This window comes from Maylandia zebra, linkage group LG5 (assembly GCF_041146795.1).
Source record: "Maylandia zebra isolate NMK-2024a linkage group LG5, Mzebra_GT3a, whole genome shotgun sequence".
In the NCBI taxonomy this organism is placed as follows: Eukaryota; Metazoa; Chordata; class Actinopteri; order Cichliformes; family Cichlidae; genus Maylandia; species Maylandia zebra.
The window spans coordinates 2,121,941-2,141,142 of NC_135171.1; the positions used below are offsets into that span (position 1 = coordinate 2,121,941).

Consider the following 19,202-nt stretch of genomic DNA (forward strand, 5'->3'; position numbering starts at 1 on the left):
AGTGAGAGTTGCTGGTGGATGTTATTGATTTTTGTAGTCCAGAAGAAGCATCAAGGAGTTACAGGTTTCAGAAGAAGAGAAGTGTGGTGGTAAAGCGTTGGGGGTTGAATTAGTTTGTTGAGAACCGAAAACAAAATCCTTGCGTTGCCCTCATAAGAACTGATAATACCTGAGTAGAAACTTTGTTTGGCCTTGTTGATGGAGTCTTTATACTGAAGTACGTGGTATTTGTAGATTTCTACATCAATGATTAAACCAGATTTCTTATATTTACACTCAAGCTGCTGAGCTTTGGCATTCAATGCTCGGAGGTCAGAGGTAAACCAAGGAGCAGTGCGAGCGAAGGAAACGGAGTGAGTTTTTACAGGAGCCAGTGAATCAAGGACATTGAGTAAACAATTATTATAATATAACAACAAATTATCAGGAGTAGAATAGAAGTCTGGATTCTGAATATTGTCCAATCAATGTTCTTGATGTCGCGGAACGAGATGAGACGGGTTGACAGAAGAGCAGCTGAGAGTGAAGTTAAATGAAAGGAAATGGTCAGTTATGGGAATTTCAGCAGCAGAAAGATTTGAGGGAGTAAGACCAGAACAGCAGATCAAGTCCAAGGTATGTCCTTTGGAGTGAGTGGGAAAGTCAATAAATTGTTTAAATCCAAAGCCCTCGAGACAGGAGGAAAAGTCTCTGTTGAGCAGAAGGTCATTATTATCCATATGAATGTTGAAATCTCCCACCAAGATCACATTTGGGGAGAGAGATGAAAGATGGGCTAGTAGATTAGCAAAGTCACTGAGGAAGACAGGGTTAGGTTTGAGGGGGCGGTATACAGTAGCTACACAGCAAATTCAAAAGTGTTAAATGTTTTGGTGTTAATAGTCTTCTTGCAAAAGTAGAGTTAATTTTACTCTAAGTAGAGTCACATTCTTTTAATGTAACTCTTTTAATGTAAAATGATAGTAGTTAAAATCGAGTGTTAAAAATGAGTGTTTCTCTGTCAAATCTGGAGGTGTTACAATGGAAACATTAACTCTTGACCTCTTAACTCTGAACTCCTAGAGGGGCTATGACACCAACAGAGTAAATTCACAGACTCCGCCCCCAGCACGGCTCCAATCGAAGCTGAAGTGAAGCCGTTTCAGAACATTTTGCTCTACATATTTGAGTTGTTTGCCATGCTTGGTAAGTCATTTTTTCAAAGATTGTTTCAATTATTGTTATTAGCTTTTACTTCTGTGGCTCTTTGGAGTTGAGACAAAGCTGTGTGAAAGGCATTAGCCATGTTGCTCGGTGATAGCATAATATTCTGTTTTAGCTAGCTGAAAGGTATTGTTTGCGGGCAAATACCACAGCCTTGAAAAAAGCTTGCATGTGAATTTTCAGTCAAACTTTTGGTCAAATACACCTAAAACAATGTCTAGAATGTGAAATGTTGGTATAATGGTGCTGCTTGAAGCCTGAAAATGATCGCCCATAAAACAAAACGAGCAAACAGCAGTAGCTGACGTCCTGACTGGATTCTACGTTAGCATTTAGATCCCTCCAGAGTTTTGTGCACACGGTTTAGGTAAAAATTAAAAAGGTTGAGGTTTTACATTTAGTTCAGTATTACCTGTTGCCTGTGTCTTTGTCTTTTGGGAAAATACTTTACACAAGTAATGGCTCAAAGAGGATTCCTTTTTTTTTCTGTGCTGCAATTGTTTACTGGATTATTTGTACCATTAATTAGTGTCAACTAATTTTTATTCAATCTCCGCACAGGATATGCTTGTGAAGATGGAATATGGGGGAGAGCAGAAGTGCGTTGAAGTTCCACAAAGGGATGAATGAAGGACATGCATATTGTATTGAAGAAATAAGTGATGAGAATGCTGTTATTTGCATTTACCAGCTCACCTATGTCAGACCTTTTGATAAACAAAATTCTAATGAAAGTGAGAACATGTACACTGTTACATCTTTCAGAAAATGTTTTGAAATTGTGGTGCACAGTTCAGAATAAATGTTTTTCAAAAACCATTGCATCTTTTTAGTAAATGTTTATTTCCAAAAGAAATTTCTAGAAGTTCAGAACAGTAAAATTCCCGCTTTTTAGAATGAATTAGAAGATAACTCTTACGTAGTTAAACTAAAATACTCTTTGAGAGTTAATATATAAACTCTTAACACCAAGTGTTAAATTATTAACTCCAGACAGATTTGGTGTTTAACACTAAATCAGAGTTAACGTACCAACTCTCCAAAAAGAGTTAAATTAACACTCTCTGGTGTGGACCCATATAGACACTTTAATAGTGTTGAAATCAAATCCGACAGTGTTAATTTGGACATGCTGGATTTGCTGTGTATGATGGTGGGAATAGGTCCAGTCAGCTCACATGCAAGGCACTGTAGGGAACTAAAGGTATCAACATTTACTGGCAGGACTTTCAAGTGCTGGCGAAAAATGACCGCGAGACCACCCCCACAACCTGAGCAGTGAGGTTTAGAAAAGTAAACAAACCCCGGAGGACTAGATTCATTTAGATGAGAAAAGTCATCAGGTTGTTGCCAGGTTTCAGTTAAACAGAAAACGTCAAACATACAGTCAGATAGGAGGTCTTGGATGAGAGGTCCCTTACTTGTCAGTGAGCGGATGTTTAGAAGACCGAAGTTGAGTGGAGTATTTCCTTTTTTGCTAATCATAGTGGGTGCTCTGGTGAGGTGGGCTAGAGATCGGTGGTTGACAGCCCGATCAGAGTTCCTGCGAGGGCGGCGAGTAGCAGGCCAAAATGATTTGATTCCACTGGAGTTGAGGAAAATCCTGCGGGACCCACGATGGATATATCTCCAGTGAGGCTGGAAAATGATGTCTAGGCGGTAGTGGAGCTCTGCCGGCGATGGGAGCGACAGCTGGTCGTGAAGGCGCAGGAGCTCAGCGGCAGTATAGCGGAACAGTCCAGCCGTAGGATGGTGGACAAGTGTCAGGAGAATCCAGAATAGTGCCGACCAGCTCAAAAACATCTTGGCCCACATCTTAGACAATGTGGAGGAAAAAAAAAAAACAGCCGGTCGGAGCGACAAACAGGTAGGCTAAAATAGCCCAAACAGTTAAGCTAGTGCAGCTCACTGGGAATAAGATGTCAGAGCACATTTAGCTGGAGTAGCAGATGTTGAGGACAATCATTACAAATCAATCCCTGGCAGAGATTGATCTGGTCCTGAGTGTGTGTGAATGTCCCTGTTGATTCAAATCTGAATCCAAATAATCGAAAATGTACCATTGAGTAGCAGCAGCCAGATGCGTCAGCATTCACTCAAGCAGGAAGTCACCAAGAAGAGAAGGCATCAAAGAATTCCAGTATAGACCTTTCAACCAGTCCTACTGCGACTGCCACTGACACTGGCATTGTTTGTTGTTTCACTGGAAAGATGAAAATTAAAACAACTAAAGCATAATACAGTGGTATGCAAAAGTTTGTGCATCCTTGGTAATTTTCATGATTTTCCATCATAAATCATTGGTTGTTTGGATCAGCAATTTCGTTTAAATATATCATATAGCAGACAAACACAATGATATTTGAGAAGTGAAATGAAGTTTATAGCATTTACAGAAAGTGTGCAATAGTTACCTAAACTAAATATGGGCACCCCAACAGAAAAATTACATCAGTATTTAGTAGATCCTCCTTTTGCAGAAATAACGCCTCCAAACACTTCTCATAGCTGAGAGTCTGGATTCTGGTTGAAGGTAGTTTGGACCTTTCGTCTTTACAAAACATCTCCAGTTCAGTCAGGTTTGATGGTTTCCGAGCATGGACAGCCCGCTTTAAGTCACACTGTAGATTTTCAATAATATTCAGGTCTGGGGACTGAGATGGTCATTCCAGAACGTTGTACTTGATCCTCTGCCTGATTTTGAACAGTGTTTAGGGTCGTTGTCATTTTGAAATATCCAGCCCTGGCGCAACTTCAACTTTGTCATTGATTCTTGAGAATCTGCTGATACTGACTGGAATCCATTCGACCCTCAACTTTAACAAGATTCCCAGTACCTGCACTGGCCACACAGCCCCACAGCACGATGGAACTGCCACCACAGTTTACTGTGGGTAGCAAGTGTTTCTCTTGGAATGCTGTGTTCTGTTTCCGTCATGCATACCACCTCTTGTTATGCCCAAATAACTAAGCCTCTGCTTACCTAAGATTTTTCTTGACCTGTCACTTCCGGCCTTAACTAGAACTGTGCCTGTGGTCTTCCATTCCTTCACTATGTTCCTCACAGTGGAAACTGACAGCTGAAATCGCTGAGATAGCTTTTTGTATACTTCCCCTAAACCATGATGTTGAACAATCTTTGTTTTCAGGTCATTTGAGAGTTGTTTTGAGGCTCCCACGTAGCCACTCTCGAGAGAAGATGCAAAGAGGAGAAAAACTTGTAATTGGTCACCCTAAATACCCTTTCTCATGACTGGATTTACCTGTGTCAAGTGTCAATGAGCTTACCAAACAAATTTTATGTTCCAATAATTAGTGCTAAAGGTATTCAAATCAATAAAACGACAACGGTGCCCAAATTTATGCACCTGCCTAAATTAGTTTAAGTAACTATTGCACACTTTCTATAAATCATATAACTTAAATCTAAGTTAGTAATCCACAGGCCTAAATTACAGCTTTATCAACTAAAATTAAATAATTTGAGCAAATAAATCAAACCAAACCACAACTTTTGTCTGTGCTGCATCTGCTGTCTAGGGGGGAAAAGAGTTGTAGTTGTTTATCCAACCACAGAAATCCACTGTACAAGTAAATGTGATTTTTTTTTGTTACCAGGCAATGTTCTTTATATATATATTTTAATATTTATCTTAAAGAGTAAGACGTCAGAATAATGTCTCTTCTGCATATATCTTCCTGTGAAACTGAAGTGGGATATTTTGCACAAAAACTTCAGTGGAGATTTTGACTTGAGTAAGTGAAGTACATTTTATCTGTGACACTTGACAGAGCTCAAAACACCTCACAATCCAACAGCTAACAAATGAGTTTGTTATTTTAAAAAGAAATGTGTTTTTTTGAAGTGTAGAAACATGAGACTGCTTTTGAGCCTTACTGTACTCAGCTGAATGAATTAATAGTTATATATAATTAATAAAATTATCACTATTGTGCCGTCCCTTTCTCTGGAAACTCCAATATAGATCCTACTGCTGACTGAAGCAACAGGTAAACATTCTCTATGATTACAGACTAATGAAAGTGTCAATGTACTAAACATTTGATTAAAATGTTGCTCTTTATTGGAGCTACATTCACAAATGTGACCTCCAGATAACCGGAATGATATTCCTTCCTTTTTATTGCTTTTCTTAAAAAAAAAAATCTCTGGCCTTGTCAAGGTTAGAGTGATTTTAAATAAAAACATTTTGTATTCTTCCACACCCAACATCTTGACTAACGGCAAAACAATAACCGTATTTTCCACACCAAAAGGTGCACTTAAAATCCTTTAATAAGTGTGCCTTATAATCCGCGCGGCTTATGTATGAATTCTGGTTGGGCTTACTGACCTCAAACCGATTTGATGTGGTATACAGTGCTCAAAAATCTGTCAAAACATGTTTTAGTATGACTTCGATAAGCTAGGAAGCTTATCGGAGCCGCACCTCTTGATCGATTGTTGGAGCATTACAGCTACCGTAGTCAGGAGCCTGACGGAGTAATCTGGGTCCAAAACTCTGTCCGCTTCAGGTCCCAAAGTCAAATGATCACTGCGGCATCACTGAGAGTTAAGAACTCTCTAAATGTTTTCATCTTTAATGAAAGGATCAGCGTTGCTGCTTTACCAGGTGTAACAATTAAGTTTAACATCCAGGCATCCATGAAAACAGAATGTATTAAATCGTGGCTCAAGAGATGGCAGGTCATCTTGTAATCGGAAGGTTGCCGGTTCGAGCCCCGGCTCGGACAGTCTCGGTCGTTGTGTCCTTGGGCAAGACACTTCACCCGTTGCCTACTGGTGGTGGTCAGAGGGCCCGGTGGCGCCAGTGTCCGGCAGCCTCGCCTCTGTCAGTGCGCCCCAGGGTGGCTGTGGCTACAATGTAGCTGCCATCACCAGTGTGTGAATGTGTGGATGACTGGATATGTAAAGTGCTTTGGGGTCCTTAGGGACTAGTAAAGCGCTATACAAATACAGGCCATTTACCATTTAAATAAAATTGATTTCAATGCAATTTAATATAGATGGACAACTAGTGAAGGCTAACCAAACAGACATAGTAGTGTTGGACAAGCAGAGGAAGACAGCCATAGTGGCAGATGTAGCTATATGTAGTGATAGCAACATCAGGAAGAAGGAACATGAGTACCTTGTGTTTCTTCTTTCAAGAGCTGAGAGAGGAGACGAGAAGATGTGGAGGATGAAGGCAACAGTGGACCCTGTGGTAAATCAGAATCAGAATCAGAAAAGGTTTTATTGCCAAATGTTGAGCAGGTTTACAACATTAGGAAATTGCTGCGGTGCTTCAGTGCAAACATACTGTCATAAATTGCGCTTAAATAGACATGAAAAAATAAAAGTAAGAATAAGAATTAAAAGTGCTACGTAGAAAGATATATACATGAGTATGTTTGTAGCATGTAATGTAATGTAGCAATCCCCGTGTTTGCCACATGGCTCATTCAAACAGAATCTTATCCTTTCTCTCTACTATCTTGAAAATATCTGAGTTTTTTCCCTCAGAATACAACACACGCACACGTACTTTGAAAGGCCCAAGTATATCAGTCAGAAAACACTGACATTATATGTCCGCAACGAGGACATATAATGTCACTAGAAAGGAACAAATATTGCTATACTTTAAAATCTACTGTACTGGATTTTATTGATTGATTCTAACATGTTATGTAAATTGCAACAGCAATAGTTTGAATCGTTCAATTCAAAATAATGCAAAAGAAAGGGAATTTGCCTCTTTCTCACTACTTATTGACCAAAATTACCTCTGGATACGATAGACTTACACTACTTACACTACCAGTCAAAGGTTTTTAAACACCCCAATTTGTCAAGTTTTTTTTTATTGAAAATTATGCAGTTTACTGTCTAATTGCACTCTGAAGTGAAAGCATAGTAAAAATAAGCAAGTGGAGTTAAAAAAGAAATCATTGAATCAGTTTATAGACCAAAATGTATTCTAAACTTTTGACTCATCGATGTAGGCACCTTTGGCAGATATAACAGCTGAACACACACGTGGCATTCTTTCTACAATAGAAATCAAATATTCTCCCATATCTGTTGCAGATGTTCCCATAAATGTGGACCTTGTAGGCCGCTTTGCTCTTCTGTCCAGTTCATCCCAAACCAGCTCGATGGAGTTTAAGTCTGGAGACACTGCTGAACACGCCGTGTTTTCAAGTTCACCATCTTGTTCTTTTTTCCTGAGGTAGTTCTGGCATAGATTGGACTTATGTTTTGGGTCATTATCTTGCTGTAGGATGAACCCCTGACCAACTAAGCATGATGTTCCAGAATGCTGTGGTTTTGTACAAGTCACCAACCCTGGATCCAGCAAACAGGCCCGGACCATCACACTTCCTCCTCCACGCTTGACAGTTAATGCCACACATTGTGGAACCATCCTTTCACCTACTCAACAGAGATCCTGCATGATGAACCAAAGATTTCAAATCTTGCTTATATCAGTCCATAATACCTTCTTCCAGTCTTCAGTAGTCCAATGGCGGTGTTTCATGGCTTAGCGAGGGCTATCTTGCTGTAGCTCATCCTCTCAAACCTGCAGCTTGACCTACATTTTTAAGTGTTATGATGGTCTTTCTCTCTTCTTTTGTTAATCGCTCTTTTCTCCCCATTTTTGTAGCAATACACTACTTTCTGCACACAATACTGTTTCAACTCTTGCTCACGAGGGTGTGGTACCACAGTGTGTTCCAACACTGCTTTTATGCAGACAGCGGGGGCTGTAAGTAATCCAGTAAAGTTGGAACACCTATAGTAATTAGTAGCACCAGCTTTTAAGGCTTGATCAACCTCCATTAGTGCAGAACAGCTTTAAATTATTAACCTATGTTGTGTTCCCTGAAAGCTCTATTTCTTTTAAATAATTTGGAAATTTACATGATTTTTTAGTTTGGGTAACGTTACCTTTTTTCTTTTTTTTTAACCTCTGACAGTTCTTCACTTTCCTTTGTACCATTTCAAGCTATTCATTGGACTTAAACGACTTGAATTGCAATAAATAACTGGTAAAATTGGGATGTTCTAAAATGTTTAACCGGTTCTGTATATGATCCACAAGGCATCAAATCTAGCTGGGATTAAGGACACAGAAAGCTGCAGTTTTTAAAAATTCAAATGGCAAGTCTAGGAAGTCTTAGTCCTGTGCAAAAAAGACATTTTATGAGTGCAAATTCAGAAGGCACATGTAGCTGCTCAGGATGTAGAGCTGTTACATTTCATGTACATCTGGAGATAATCCTCTATTTTTGGCCAGTTAATAGAAGAACAAGACAGACACTGTTTATACGTTGCAGATTCTCAGCTGGAAACAGATGGGTGTGGTTCTTAGATCACAAAAGATCCCCAGGTAACAGTAGTCTGTTATCAGACATGTTCAGTTTGAGCCGTTTAAAGATGGCTCCTGATGTAGAACTAAACACAAAATAAACCTGCTGCAAGCTGTCGTAGCTGAAGCAGATGACTGGCTATCCATGTCTGTCCTGCTTGTTACTATTGCATGACTCTGTGTGTGTGTGTGTGTGTGTGTGTGTGTGTGTGTGTGTGTGTGTGTGTGTGTGTGTGTGTGTGTGTGTGTGTGTGTGTGTTAGTCTTAATGTGACTCAATTCCCAGAGGGCCAGAAGCAGGTTCCAGCTCCATTTAAAGCAAAGAAGGCTAGGGTGTATGCGTGTGTGTGTGCGTGTGTGTGTGTGTGCGTGTGTGTGTGCGTGTGTGCGTGTGTGTGTGTGTGTGTGTGTGCTGGGGGGATTATGAGCAGATGGCATGGGAACACACACACATGCAACCTGCCATCCATCTGGACAGTTCTGCAGGTGAAGTGAAAAGTGTTTGCTGAAAAAACGTGTGTGACATCACAGTGGTAAACAGCACAGGCAGACATAAAAGAAAACAGCAGCAGGACTTAAGGCCTGGTCAGGGAGGCTGCATTTCTCTGTTGATTAGCCAACATACCAGACAGACAGCCAGATAGGAAAGGGGGAGGAAAACACTGTGAAGGACATTTGGATAGAAAAGTGTTTTGCATGGTTTTTCACATCCAAGGCCTTGTTAGATAAACAACAACTGTGAAACACAGCCCACAGTTGATTAACACACTCTTTATAATTATTATATGTCCATAACAGATGATTCTGTAACTGACACTATAACACATGTGTACTGCATTAGTGCAGTTAGTCCATCTGTAGCTAACATGCAAAAATCAGCCAAGCACATGATAGAATTTAACTGAAATCAAACCTCCGCTAAGGTCCAGGGCAGAAGTCAGCAACCACAGACGTAATTTACAGTTAGGGTTAACCGTAACTAATTCATATGCTATGTGTAGTAATTAATCCTCTCCCAATTACATCTGGCATCTGCCCATATCCCCCTTGTCACATGGGTTTTTTCTCTTTGTGTCTCACTGTTTGGTAGGAGGAGCTAAAATGGCTCTTTTGATGTTGAAGGTTGTTACAGCCTGATCTAGGACACGAGCAGTAAGGAAATGGAGCACAAGTACAATGTGCAGTAAAAGAATACAATGGCAAAAACTTCCCCAACAAAGAGAGATACACCAATATGACTACATCATATATCATATCATCAGTATGTACAGTTAGAGCCATCATTTATTGGACAATTCTGGTCCAATTTTCTGTAACTTTAACTGCAACTTTGTATCTCTGTACAGAATCTCAGTAAAGTTTTGAAATCAAACAATCAATATGTGATTGAAGCACAGACTCCAACTTTAATTCAAGAAATTTTACAAAACTGCACCAACTCTTTAGAAATAAAAGCCATTTGTACAGATAGCCCTGCAGAAATGAATGAGAGAATTGACTGACGAGCAGTTTCATGTCCAGCTAACTGTAATTCGCAACAAATGAAGCAGATGTAATATTGAAGCTGACTCCAAGTGTTCAATTTTTATTTTTTTAAACTTTCACTACAGTTTTGAATATGAAGAGATAAGCACTGGGAGCAGGAGCCTATTCCAGCTACCACAGGGTCAGTAGCAGTTGAAGTGAGGGAGGTTTAATTAAAACACTAAATAAAGTAGACCTATCAGAGAGATAATCATTAGGAGTAGCCAAATCAACAATCTGGTACATTCTTAAAATGAATGAATTCAATGGCCAGTTCAGCAACACCAAAATGCCTGGAAGACCAGAACATACAGTGCAAATGTATAGCTCCAAAAGTTGATTCTGTTCATCTGGATGTAGCGTCTTCAGTGGGAGAAACGTTTCACCACTCATCCAAGTGTTTTCTTCAGTCTCAGCTGACTTCAAATTCACCAGGGAGGATATGAAAAGTGGCAGGTTAGCCTTCTCAGACTGTGAGATTTCCATCAGTAATGGGGGACATCTAAAAGCTGACGTGTACCGTAAACATACACAAACAGAGTAACATGGTGTACGCTGTTAAGTGCAGGAGGATTGGCATGATTTATACATGGGGGAAACCAAACAACCTCTGGCTAAGAGGATGGCACAACACAGAAGAGCTACCTCGTCAGGCCAGGACTCTCCAGTCTATTCACACCTACAGGCCAGTGGACACTCTTTCAAGGATGAGGATGTAACATCCTGGACAGGGAGGAACGCTGGTTTGAGGGCGGAGTCAAGGAGGCCATTTACGTGAAAAGGGAAAGACCATCTCTGAATCGAGGAGGGGCCTAAGGGTACATCTGTCACCATCTTACAATGCTGTGATTGCAGCCATTCCCCAACTCTCTGTGAATGGGACTCATGGCCTTTGATCAGTGGTTATTGATCAATGGCCATGAGAATTTGCATAATCATGATGAAGGAACTGACCTCACAGCCCATTGTTCCTTCATTGGGCTGGTTTCAGTCATTGTGCAGATGTCCTGTTTGTAAGATTGAAACCTGCAGTCAGAGTGATGAAACGTTTCTCCCACAAAACGCTACGTCCAGATGAACAGAATCAACTTTTGGAGATTTACTTACCTGGATGATTGAGAATGCATCAAGATGCATATGTATAGCTTTTGGCTATCACTAGCTGACTCTACAGAGTCCTACCTTAGTACACACCTGCAACAGCAACCACTCCCTGAAATTATGCTAATTTATATCTGAATTATATCTATTAGAATCTTTATTTATACCTTTTAGATATAGATTTCCCCTGGGCAGCACAATTGAGCAGTGATTAGCCTGTGCTAATTACTAAGCTAAACCCTGATCTGTGTGGGTTCTCTCCAGGTCCCAGTGTCCAAAGACACACAGTTAGATTAACTGATGATTCTAAATCAGGAGTCGTCAACCCTGGGCACAGCTGGCACGCGAAGGGTTAACTGATGGCACCACCATAGCTGGACTGGCCATCGGGTATTTGCCCAGTGGGCCGATGGTGATTTTTTGTTTTATTTTATTTTATTTTATTTTTTATTTTTGTAACAGTATAAACAATGAAAGGTGGTGGATTGGCCAGATGCTGGTCGATGCGTGAAAATAACTCTAATTTTTTGTCCCAGTCCAGCCCTGGGCACGACACGCAGTGAATTAATCTGAGAAGGTGTTTTTTGCAGACGGACCCAATCTGAAGCAAGCCCTCATTGAGGAGCAGCGATTCCACAGTTCCAGTTAACTGGATGGTGAGCCAATCCAAAATTGAATAGGATTTGCTGAGGTTTTATGAAGCCAAAGTTTCGTTCCCATTGAAGCTTCAGATACCTGCAGGACTACGAACTTTCTTCCTCCATCGGAGTGTGGTAGGACAAACATTAAACAAACTGAACGGGCCCCAACGATCCATCAGTTGCCAGACATTATTCACTCATACATTTGACTCAGAGAAAGCTGTATGCGCGCACTTTTATTTAGTTTGTTATTTTGGGGGAAATATTTTGTATTTTATTTTATTGCTTTCATTACATTTGTTGCAGCTGCTGTGTGTCAAATATAACAAATTTGTGAACAGTCTATTGTGGTGTGGTCTCTCCTTATTGGTGTTTATACTTTGGGCTCCTGCCGATCCTAGATCTTCTGATACTGGCTAGTGAGAGTTCGGTCATTCTTAATAATAATTCGTAAGTTGGGTTACAAGTGCACTTCGCAAATTAGCTCGCATAGACACATTAGTTGTGCCGCTTCCTAATGATGGTATCTCAGCTAACAACCCCAACTACCAGATTCAACTTGTAATTGGCTAAAATCACTTAGCCTACCGGTCAGAGGGACGTTGCTAGCTGGCAGTCTTTTCAAGCGATGTTGAAATTTCCACATTCCGACACTTCAAATGCTTCAGGAGCTGTCGGCTCAGCGCAGCATCAGCACCACGGATACATCCGTAGACTCGAGACAGAATTCACAATGTGTTTTTGGGACTTTCAGGTGTTTGGACCAATGTTTTCTTTTCTGATCAAACCAGAAAGGTTTGTCAGCTGGATTTGTCTCGCATTAACTGGCTGGACACAGAGGACATCGAAATGCAGCTGATGAACTGAAAAGCTCGACTCTGTGGGGTCAAAGTTTGCAGAACTACGAACGCAGCTGGAATCCACAGCTGTGCGTGTTCATGGAGCTGCATGTTCACCTGCTGGACATCACTACCTGACAGGTTTAACTGGCTTCAGAACATTGCAGAGGCCTTATTGACAGTGTTTGGCTCCACACGTCTGTGTGAGCAGGTTTTCTCACACATGAGTCCTCAGGTAGCCTCTGAATGCTGGACACTCGGAGACCTGTGTCTCTGAGTGGGAGACCACAGATCACATTAACATGTGTGTCTCTGTATTAACAAACATGCCATATTGGCCCAGTTTATTTTTCTTATCATTGTTGGGAGGAGACCATAAATAGCATTTGTATTTTCTGTTGTACAGTTCATTTGCTGTTATGGATAAAAAGTCTTTTTTTGTTTCAAAATAGCTGATAAGTATTCGCTGATAGCTGCCAACATCTGCGAACAAATATAATCCTATAAAGTTGTTCTATATAGTGTTTAACTGTTAATATAGAGTGCTATTAAATTTATTGCTAATGCAATCATATGACACATTGACCTCTGAGGAAATTTTAGATGGGACTTGTCATCAGAAAGGTTGCCGACCCCTGTTCTAAATTATCTACAGTTGTGAACGGCTGTTTGTCTCTGTGTGTTGGTCCTACAACAGACTGGCGACCTGTCCAGGGTGCACCCCACACCTTGCCCTATGGTAGCTGGGATTTATAAAAACCAGAGGTGCTCACTGGACAGACTTGAATGATAGAATCAATATATAATAGACCCAATATAAATCGATGAAAAGTTTTTGTTTTTTATGATCCCATTTTCATGGCTGCTATTCTAGACCTGTTGTGATGTTAGATCAGTCAAAACTAGAGTGAACAGACTGCTACAGTTCTGGTATCTCGCTCATTATCCCAGCCTTCATTTTTATGTCAGCTATACACAAAATGTCATAACTGGAGGAGTTTAAGTAGCTCTGGAGCTAAAAAATATTCTCCATCCTTATTTATATGTTATGTTAAAACGTCACCTGTTGTACTGCTCTGACAGAATTCTGACTTTGGTGGAGTTGTTCTATAACTAAACTGATGGGAATGGAAATCTCAAAATCTAGAAGAGCAACCTAGTGTGTCTAAACAAAACACTCTGGGTTTGTACTGAATATGGGGCCAAGCACCTATTTAACTGTGCTGAATTGTCCATATTTAACTGCTAAAGAGCGATAACTCCATTTATCATGACATCAGCATCCTATCAGGCACTGAGAAGAGCTGCCTGTGCTTCTGATAGACTAGCAAAGGTCACATATTACTACAGCCCACAGTCACTGGCAAACTCATCAGAATACCATTGGTCACTGGATGCATTCACCAGTTTGCTAATCCAGACTGAATAAATCTATTTGTCAGATGTCAGTTATACACTTATTTCTAGAGATCAGAAGCTGCCGTCATATGCTGCCAGACTCGTTTAACTGTTGCACAACAAATTTCAGGATATTAAAAATAGTTTGGAATCAGATTCTCCTGCTAACCTAAGAGAATTAACAAGTTTCAGGACTTGATTATGACTGTCACTGAATAAGTTGCGGCCGCAACTACAGAAAACAAAAGGATGAAACAAACAATATTATATTTACAATCACGCTTAAGGTACAATAAGCTACTTATCACTAGTCCAGAAACATTATTATTGAGTTATAATCCATATTGAAGGACTTCATGATGGCTCAGCTTAAGATCCCCACAGTCAGCGTCAACCAAATAACCTTTATCACATCCACCGTCTCGGTGCTGTTAAAAAAGACGCCAACAAACCAAGATAAGTAACTGCTCAATTTAACCATTAAAAGCACAAAGAACTAGTGAAAAAAACAAGAAAAAGAACTGAAAGGAACTCACAATTATAAATGATCAATTCCCACTAGAAATTCAGGAAATATGCAAACGCCTCTTATATTGCTTTGCCACTCCTTACACAATAGCACCACTGCACATTAAAACTACACTTTTAATCATCACTCACACATGTCCAGACATGCACAGTCAACCATATATTTAATCAAAAACCACATATCCATATTCATCATATCTCTACAAACGTGGATCAAATGTTTCTGTTGGAAAATCTGTGGAGTTGGAAGTCGGGCAAAAATCATTCAAGTCTGGTAATCCACTGTAATTCTAAAGCAATACGTGGAAGAGTATGGCCTTTGTGATAGTTGGAGGTTAAACCGTCACCAGATGATTGAGAATACACTTACGTCTGATCAAACATAGAACAAACATGGGAATTAAACAACAACACTAAGACAAAGTTTCTTATACAGCAGCTGAGACATGACAACATTGAATACAATAATAATTCTGGTAAATATCTGACAAACATACTTGATCAAAAAAAACAACAACAACCCAACAACAAGCACAGTTATCGAGGACTCAGCAAGTCTTCCCATAGTTCTGCGAATAAAAATTTGGTTTTTTTAGGGGGGTGGGGGGGATTTTTATATAAACACCTCTGACCATGAACCAAATATGGAAGATATTCACAAATTCAGCAATACTAGAGTTCAATCATTTCTATTTGCAGCACTTGAAAAATTTGGGTTTGGAGAATCCTTTATTGGTTGGATAAAAGCATTTTACACATCCCCAAAGGCAGTCACCACTGACAGGTCAATGTCAGCTTCACTCTCCTGAATGCTATCAGGCAAAGATGTCCTGTGGCTCCATCTCTATTTGCATTACTCATTGAACCACTAGTTTACGCTATGAGATACAATAACAATACTAAGGGGATTTCAAACGTTAACACAGAACACAAAATTCTCTTTTATGCAGATGATGTGCTATTACTCCTTCAGGATCCTCATTCTTCCCTGTCCCAAATATTTACGTTTATAGATATCTTTTCAGAAGGGATAATCTCTTCACCCGAGTTTGCATGTCCATCACTTGAACTCTCATCTGGATTCTTTTCTAGTCAGCAGCTAAATGTGTCAGGATCCTGGGTCTCCTGACCCAGCGTTTTTAATTCTGTGTGATTTTTGTGTTTTGGTCGAGTACTTGTGTGATTTATTCTATGGTTTCTAGTTTTGATCCCTTGCCCCTCATGTTTCTCTGTGCCCCCTCTGTTCTGTGTAAAGTCCGTGTTTCTTGGTCTGTGTCTTTGCATGTTTTGAGTTTCTTGTGTTTTCTGTCACTCTGTATTGTGAATTATGTTCTCATGGTTGGTCTTTTGTTACTCCCTCGAGTCCAGTTTCTTGTGTTCCCTGCTCAGTATTTCCCTCCTTGGTTCTTAGAGTCCTCTGGCTTATGGTTTATGTTTCTGTGTTTCTTAGTTGCTGTCTCCACCGTGTCAAGTTCGCATCTCTGTGTTATACTTCCTGTTTTACTTTGAAGGTCCGTGTCTAATGTGAATGTGTCCTGCTTTGCTTCCTTGCCTCGTCAGTTCTGATTTCTCCCAGCTGTGCCCTCCTTCTGTGTCTCATTCCCCGCGTTACTTCCCGGTGTATTTAAACCCTGTGTTTCTCTGAGTTGGTGTCGTCCCTCATGCTGTGTGGATCTCCCTGTGAGTTTAGTTTGTTATTTCCCAGTTTAGTTTGCTTTGTATGCTCGTTTCCCCGTGCCAGCAAACAAAGCTGTGGTTTTGAGTTCATCCCTTGTGTCTGAGTCCTGCCTGCCACGCAGCGCTGCCTGACAAAATGTGACATTTCACACACTGAGAAACATCCTATAGCTGTCAGTGATCATGCTCCTGTGTCTTTAATAAGGTTATTTCACCAAGTAAAAACTGGAGATTTAAAACATCATTGCTTAAAGATTAATTCTTTTTTTTTAAACTGTAGGATTTATATGTAGACTACAATGATCTGCCTGGAACATCAGTAATTGTTTTCTGGGAAAAAGTTAAAGCTGTGAGAGGTAAAATTTCATTTTCATCACATTAAAAAATCTAAGGAGCTGGAGAAGAAAGGCAGCTGGACCGCGTTGAGTCAACCATATATTTAATCAAAAAACACATGATGAATATGGATAGCTCTACAAATGTGGATCAGATGTTTCTGCCGCCTATGAAATTTCTGAGTTGGAAAATCAAATGTTTCATCTTTCATCTGAGAAGCTTCCTCAGTTCTAAGACAAATTGGTGGAGTTTCTCCTATGACATACAGCTGAGCCCGGTCCTGCGTGTTGACCCACTATTGACCATGTACCTAATCACATGAGCCAAGTTGTGAAAATGGGTGTGGGTCATTATCAGAAGAGGTTTTGGGTTCAGGAGATCTTAAAGCATGTGGTTATCCCAATTGGGCTTTCATCAAATCATCAAAGGTGTACAGTAAAGGAGGTCAGACACAAAGTAGGGAGAAAAAAGTTCAGGGATGGGTGGCTGCCCAATGTGGAGGAGTTTAAGCATCTCAGGGTTGTGTTCACAAGTGAGAAGGGAGCAGGAGATTAACAGATGGACTGAGACTACAGCTGCAGTGACACTGAAGCTGTAGCACTGTCCACTGTAGTGAAGAGAGAGCCCAGTGTAAAAGCATATTTTCCAGTCGATCTACATCCCTGTTCTCATGAGTTTTGAGTGACTGAAAGACTGAGAATATATAATCAGCAGAAATCTGCTTTCTCTGAAGGGTGGTTGGCCTCTCCCTTAGAGATAGAGTTAGACATTCACATTATTCACACTCTCATTACACATACATATAGGATCTTGGGGGTGGGCACAATCACGGAGTCCAAATTACCATCAGGGTGTATACCTCACCCCTGACGTCGTTGCCCACCTCTCAATTTTAAATACACTTAGTCATTGAGGGCTAGCAGGAGGGACTATGCGCTTACCTGCTGCTCCTTGGCAGGTAGCTCCATGCCCTCCTGGGTTTTAAATGCACCTTAGAACACACATGCATCAACACTACAATGAGCGGGTGGAGGGAGGTTTGGAGTCTTCTCCCACCCCCATTCTCTGCGGCCTGCTGGAGCGGGAGGGCTAGTAGGAGGAGTTGGCCGTCCGACTGCGGTCTGGGGTGTGGGGCCTCCCTGCTGCTGCGGAGTCGGGGTGGTCTGCCTCTCCCCACCGCAGGGAAAAGGGTAACACCACCTGGGTCTGGGTGCAATTCCCCCCTCCAGGGGCAAGGGTACCTAGACCCGGTTTGTAGAGTACGCTTGGGGAGTGTGATTGTGTGTACAGCGTCTCTTTATGTCTGTCTCCACGTTGGTTGAGTGTGGAGTGAGTGCATATGAGAGCATGAGGGTGGGAATGGATGTTTGTGTCTGTGTGTGCCTGTATGTCTGTGTCTATATGTCAGGTTGGGTATCAGACACCACCTCTCTGGGGACACCTCAGGCCCTCCAAGGTTTGGAGGCCTATCTCCACCCACCACCACTTCCCCTGCCGGTGGCGGACTCCCTCAGGTGTCGGTGTGTTGGTGGTTCTTTGTGTCTGGGGGTGGGCGTCCGGGTACACACCGGCTCACTCCTTGGCGGCCGCTTGTCGGGGCCTGGGGCCTGGGGCTCGCTCGGGCCCCTTTGGAGGTGGGGTGCCCCCGGCCTCTCGGCCTGGGGCTCAGTCACTCAGGCGCAGCTGGGGGCCGGCGGAGCTCACGGGCGCGTCACTGCAACTCCCCCTGACTTCTGCTCCGCGGCTGCTGGGCGAGCCCTCATCTGGGACTCTCCTCAGCTCTTACTGGAACAGTGGCGCGGCTGCCCCTCTGTTGGTCTTCCATGGTCTCTTGTGTTCTGGGGGCCTCTGGATGTCTGGAGTTTTGATCTCCTCCATACCTGCTTCACACCCTGGAGGACGGGGCTGTGGCCCCCCCACACTCCCTAGCAGATCATTACATGGAGAAACCTTTGGAATGCAAGCATGCTGATCCACACAGGTATGCACACATGGGTATTCACAGACGCGGACTAAAGCTTTCTTGGCTGCTGCCTCAAAGCACACTGTGCGCTGTCTATCTTGCGTGCTGCACAATATCGTTTATTATTTAGTAAATACTGATATCTATGACTAGCTAGTTTATTGTGATGGTGCTTTGTTTTCTCTATTATTATGTTGCTCTTTGTTGTTTGCTGTCTCCTCTGTTTGTTTTTTTTGTTTGTTTGTTTTTTTTTTCTCCATACAGGTGACCCAGGAGTTCTTTTTTTTTTTCTCTCTCTTCCCCCCCCTTCTCACCGTCTCTTCTCCCCTTTGGTTTTCTTTCTTTCTCTCCCCCTCTTTCTCTCATTCATTCCCCCTGTCCTATTTATTAAAAAAAAAAAAAAAAAATGACAAAGGATGAACTGAAGCTCTGCCATCACGTAATGTCGCATACTGCTGTTTCTGATGTCATTTAGAAAAAAAAAAAAAAAAAAAAAAAAAAAAAAAAAAAGAGATAGAGTGAAGAGTGCAGTCATTCAAGTGGGGCTCGAATAGTGTAGAGTGCCAAACCTCTACATTAACAGAACTCAGACAAGTTGGTTCCGGCATTTTACAAGC

At 41.4% G+C, this 19,202-nt stretch overlaps 1 protein-coding gene across 1 annotated transcript in view; it reads right to left on the reverse strand.

The window, feature by feature from the left end:
* Positions 1-19,202, reverse strand: part of fhit (fragile histidine triad diadenosine triphosphatase) — a 155,771-nt gene that overhangs the window by 120,095 nt on the left and 16,474 nt on the right. Inside the window, exon 3 of the mRNA XM_004571419.3 lies at positions 6,357-6,426. The gene's annotated coding sequence lies outside the window, so the exon portion shown is untranslated. The remainder of the gene's footprint in view (positions 1-6,356; positions 6,427-19,202) is intronic.